The sequence below is a fragment of the Eumetopias jubatus genome, unplaced genomic scaffold, assembly GCF_037043125.1.
Source record: "Eumetopias jubatus isolate StellerSeaLion01/CBP00866 unplaced genomic scaffold, mEumJub1_p1.0 scaffold_1, whole genome shotgun sequence".
Classification (NCBI taxonomy): Eukaryota; Metazoa; Chordata; class Mammalia; order Carnivora; family Otariidae; genus Eumetopias; species Eumetopias jubatus.
Window position 1 is genome coordinate 112,502,801 of NW_028274807.1, and position 4,809 is coordinate 112,507,609.

The window sequence follows — 4,809 nt, forward strand, 5'->3', positions numbered from 1 at the left end:
GCCCTGAGGCTGGAGTGTGTTTGGCATGTGGAGAAAGAGCAAGGAGACCAGTGTGGCTGAAGTGGAGTTAATGAGGGGAGAGTGCTAGGAGATGGGTTGGGAGACAGCCTGGAGCCAGATGTTAGGCCTTCAACTGGTACTGCACAACTTTTGAAAACAGGTGCAAGCACAAGTTTTCACTCCTCTAATGATCTTTTTTCTTTTACCTTGCCAAGCAATGAAAAGGAAAAACAGGGAAGATAAAAGCACAGCTAAAATACAGCCCTGATGAGCTGCCAGCATTGCAATCACCATGAAGCTGCAGTTCAGGGCTGTTAGAGAGCCCAAGACTGAAAATGGTTAGTGGTGAATGAGTGGCTGCTAATTTGATAATCACCGTGAATCCGAGTGAAACAGATTTGTTCGCCTCACTTGTCTACAATTTACTTTTATTTGTGATTGAATTGTAATTTCCATTTAAAATCATTATAAGGAAACAATACGTTCCCATCACGCTCACTTAAGTGCCATCCTGGAGTTTTTAGTTTTGCTTTAACATTAAATCTGGTCATGCTGTCTCTCATCCCCACTATCACGGCTTCCTCTTAAGTAGATGCCGTTCTCTTCTTTGTTGTGTTTATCACGTGGGGGCAAACTACACATGCCTGGAGAAACAATGATCACGTTTCGCTTCTAAGTACAGATGGGTTACATTTGAAATTTTCTCTCAAGTGCATTAAATATCTCCCATAATTTTGGGAGAAAAATCTTTCACAGATGTCGTTTAAAATATATTTATTAAAACAGGACTAGAATGCCATATCCACACAGTTTAAATCCATGATAAATACAGTTACAGTAGATAGTACTAATGTTAATTTATTTTCCATATGCCCAGATTTATTATTTTAGCTACCATCTGGAAAAGAAAATGATACATTATGATTAGTCAGATGAGAGGGGGCGCTAGGTGAGACACGCAGGTAATTTTGCTGGGTTTAGCACACTCATGAGCCCACACTCCGAGTGGCTGGCACACACAGCGCAGGTGAGAATAACTTCAGAAAAACTGCACCTTTCATGTCCTCAGAATACGGCAGTAATGAAGCAGGTTGTGAAAGTGGACGCAAAATGTGATCCTTTATCTATTTATATATGCATTCCATAACATCTAGAATGATCTTCTCACAATATTGCCAGTGGTATTCTTTTAGTGGAAGGTGGTTTCTGAGTGATTTCATCTGGATTTTGTTGCATATCCATACTTCCTAAGATGAACACATACTTGTGTAACAAAGAAAAACGTGTACAATAAAGTGTATATACTTTTATGTTATAGAAAAAAACCACTAAAAGATATATATATATATATTTTGAGTTTTTCTTTTTTAAAAATTTTTTAGTTATGTTAATCACCATACATTACATCATTAGTTCTTCATGTAGTGTTCCATGATTCAAGAGATATATATTTTTAAAAGTGGTGTTTGTTGCATGGTGTGAAGACCACATCCTGGTTTCCTCTCAGCCTCAGTGGTTTTTTATATCTCACCAATGAGTTATTGATTCCTACTTACATTACTTCAACACAAACTTTATCTTCCACAATAGAAAACCATAGCTCAATGCCTCTGTACATTTTTTCCTGTTTTTATTATAATCACTCCAACTCTACATCGCAGAGGAAGGGATGATTTTTCTATGTGACTGTCCATCGTCTTCTGGAGATAGGCCCCAGGGAGTTCTGGATTCCGGACCATACTCTCCGCTATATCCCTTCTGTCCACTAGAGGGCAGCAGATGTCAGAAGGACTCAAGGTCCATTAAGGTTGGCTTCCTGTGTTGACAGCTTTCTGGGAGACAAGTGAGAAATGGTCCAGGCGTAGTTGGCTGGGTGTCACAGTGACTCTGTCATTCAGAAAGCCATATGGTTTATTTGTATTGGTGCAAATTAACAACAGAATGTTTCCCTCTCTTCCGAACTACGGAGATGCAGAAAATTAACTTCTGCCCCACTGTTAGGAGTTTCCAAAGATGCCAACGACACAAATCCACACACTTAGGAATAGGACTTACACCAAATAAGGTTTTTTTTTTTTTTTAATAAGACTTGCACACGATACACTATATATTGTTGGAGGTTCTGGTTAACTAAATTTGAGGCAGGGCTGATCTAATGTTGAGTTATGAAACAAAGGTGAACTGTTCTTACCCTTAAGGTATATAGAATACAAAAGCCAGAGAATATGGTACAGGAACTCCATACAATTAAGGGGGTGTAAAGGAGTGCTGATGAGTAAAGACAATACTAGAGAAATATGTTTGACTCTGAGTCAGGATTTGAAGAAAGTAATGCCTGCAGATTAGAGTGCAAATGGGTTGAAAACGGGTGCCTACTGAACCCAGGCTGCCGGAAGTACTTTGAACCGAATACTTTAAATTTCTTCAAATTGGAATTTTATTTAGGTGGGCCATGCACTTCTTAGTGTGCTGTACTCCCACCATCCCCTTCCTCGTGCACCTGGCACTTCACACATTCCCTTTATCTTTCTAGCCCTCAAAGACCTTTGTGACTGCAACCCCATCCTAGAGGAACTGGGGGAGGGGGACACAGGAAGGAGGAGGCAGACATCCAGGAGCTGGGACATGAATATGGGGCCGGAACTGGGAACAGGTAAGTTGTGTAGAGAGGGTGTGCTCATGGGGCCGGTATATATAGACCAGGTTGACTCAGACTGAGGGACCGTGTTGGAAAATAGGTTACAAGGAATCAAGGGTGGTGGTGACTCGAGGAGTGTTTAGGTCTGGTACTGCTGTAGGGAGCCCTGCAAGTGCTTGGGAATGAGAGAATCAGGAAGTCCTAGAAGAAGATGCAGGAATCCACCTGGAAACGTGCTGGCGACTCTACTTCCTGTTCACTCTGATAGACATTTTCCCTATGGGTTTAGTGACTAGAGCTGCTCTGCCGAAAAGAAACAGCCAACTCTGGAGCCAAACATGATTGGCATGTATGGATGTTGCCCCTTAACCACCACACCAGACCTCACCACTTACCAGTGTGTCTCCAGAAAGGTTGGGGGCTTAAGAGAACATACCTCCCCACATCTAGGACATGGGTTTCTCCTTGCAAGATCTCAGAAGCACGGTGAGGTGCCAGCACACTGCGGTGGAGTCAGTGCTGGTCCTGCTCCAGGCACTGACTTAATGGCTCACTAGGGGCATAGCAACTTAATGACTGCACTTTAGTTTTCTTATCATAATTTAAAGGGATTGCATGAGGCAGCTTCAGAAGATTTGTTCAGCATTATTTTCCGATGATTGGAGGTCAGATAAGAAAGGCCAAGACCCAGCTCTTACAAATAAACCACACTGTCAACCAAGCACTGTGCTCTGGGGAGTGCTGGCAGCAGTGCATTATGGGAGGAAACGGTGGCAGAGAGGGGGGAAGAGGGACAGAGAGTGTAGAGTCTAACAAGACTACACATGAGTTCCAATTCTAATTCCGCCTTTTCCTAACCGAGTGACCGTAGGAAAGGCACCAAACTTCTCTTAGTATCAATTTCAGTTGCAAGGTGATGACACTGGGATGTGTCTGACGGGGTTCTTTGGGAACAGAAATGAGAAGCTGTTTGTAAACGTCTGGCACATCCTCATTTCAGCCCTCATCCTCCGTGTGGAAGTCATTCCTGTGAACACCAGCATCCCATCTGGGAGAGGGACTTTCAGGCAGGAAGGAGCAAAGTCTCAAGGATGCAGCATCCAGAGTTCATCTACATGAGAAGAACTGCACAGAGCATATGTGCTGACGTTCCTTGATTAACTCAATTAAAACTCTTGAGTGGTTAATATGCTCTTTTTAGGCAGTTTTGATTGCCAGAGCATTTTGCAGTTGCTCTGTCATCAAAAGAATCGAAGGAAGAATTGTGTTCAGGATCCAGAAGCTGCTTCTAGAGGAAGTGGGGAAGGTCCTGACTGCCCCACGGTGGTGATGGGGTGGGCGCTGAGGACGAGCCACTGACCAGCACAGCGCTCTGCTCACCTGCCAGTGAGGCCTGCAGGTCTTCACCCCAGCCTTGTTGCTTTGACATCGGTCATCTTGTTCTCCCCAGAGTCACTGGATTTTCTCCAGCAAAAGCCGTGCTTTTCAGTACACCTGAGGGCTATGATGTACTCTTCTCTTTGAGGGAGGCCTGGCAGAGTGCAACTGTTTGTAGGGGAGAAAGAAAGTAGAGTGGGTGGGGGGAAGGAGCATCTCTGGGTGACTGAAGCAAGGCCTCAGCAGGAAATTGGGGTGTTACGATTTCCTCTAGAAAAATCTCAGTCAGGAGTTTATTCTTTTTAAAGGTATTTATTTATTTATTTGAGAGAGAGAACGCATGTGCTGGGAGGGGAGAAGGTGGGTGGGGGGCCAGCGAAGAAGGGGAGAGAGAGGAAAAGGGAAAGAATCACAAGCAGCCTCTGCGCTGAGCAAGGAGCCCAACCTGGGGCTTGATCTCGGGACTCTGAGATCATGACCGGAGCCAAAACCGAGAGTCAGACGCTTAACCAACAGAGCCATCCAGGTGCCCCAGGGGTTTAAACTAATAATAAAGTGATCTAATCAATACCTAACTAGCAAGGCCCATCTTGTTAGACATTATCTTTTCCTCAGATAAAGATCTGTTTCGGAGAGAATTTTGGATGGTTTCTAAGGCATGATGTCACTAAACGGGATTTCACAGTTTCACAGCATAACAAAGGAAATGTCTTTGGCTGACTTTTTTCTTCCTGAAGTAAGGTCCAGAACTACTTGTTAAACCTCTAAAGTTCTTGAAGGCTTGTTCAAAACTC

General features: G+C 43.6%; 1 long non-coding RNA gene across 1 annotated transcript; it reads left to right on the top strand.

Moving 5' to 3' along the window:
- Positions 1-262: 262 nt before the first annotated feature.
- LOC148165046 (uncharacterized) lies at positions 263-3,780 on the top strand. The gene is made up of 3 exons (XR_015767764.1): positions 263-338; positions 2,534-2,653; positions 3,639-3,780. It is a non-coding gene; the product is annotated as an uncharacterized LOC148165046 (long non-coding RNA).
- The last annotated feature ends 1,029 nt before the right edge of the window (positions 3,781-4,809 follow it).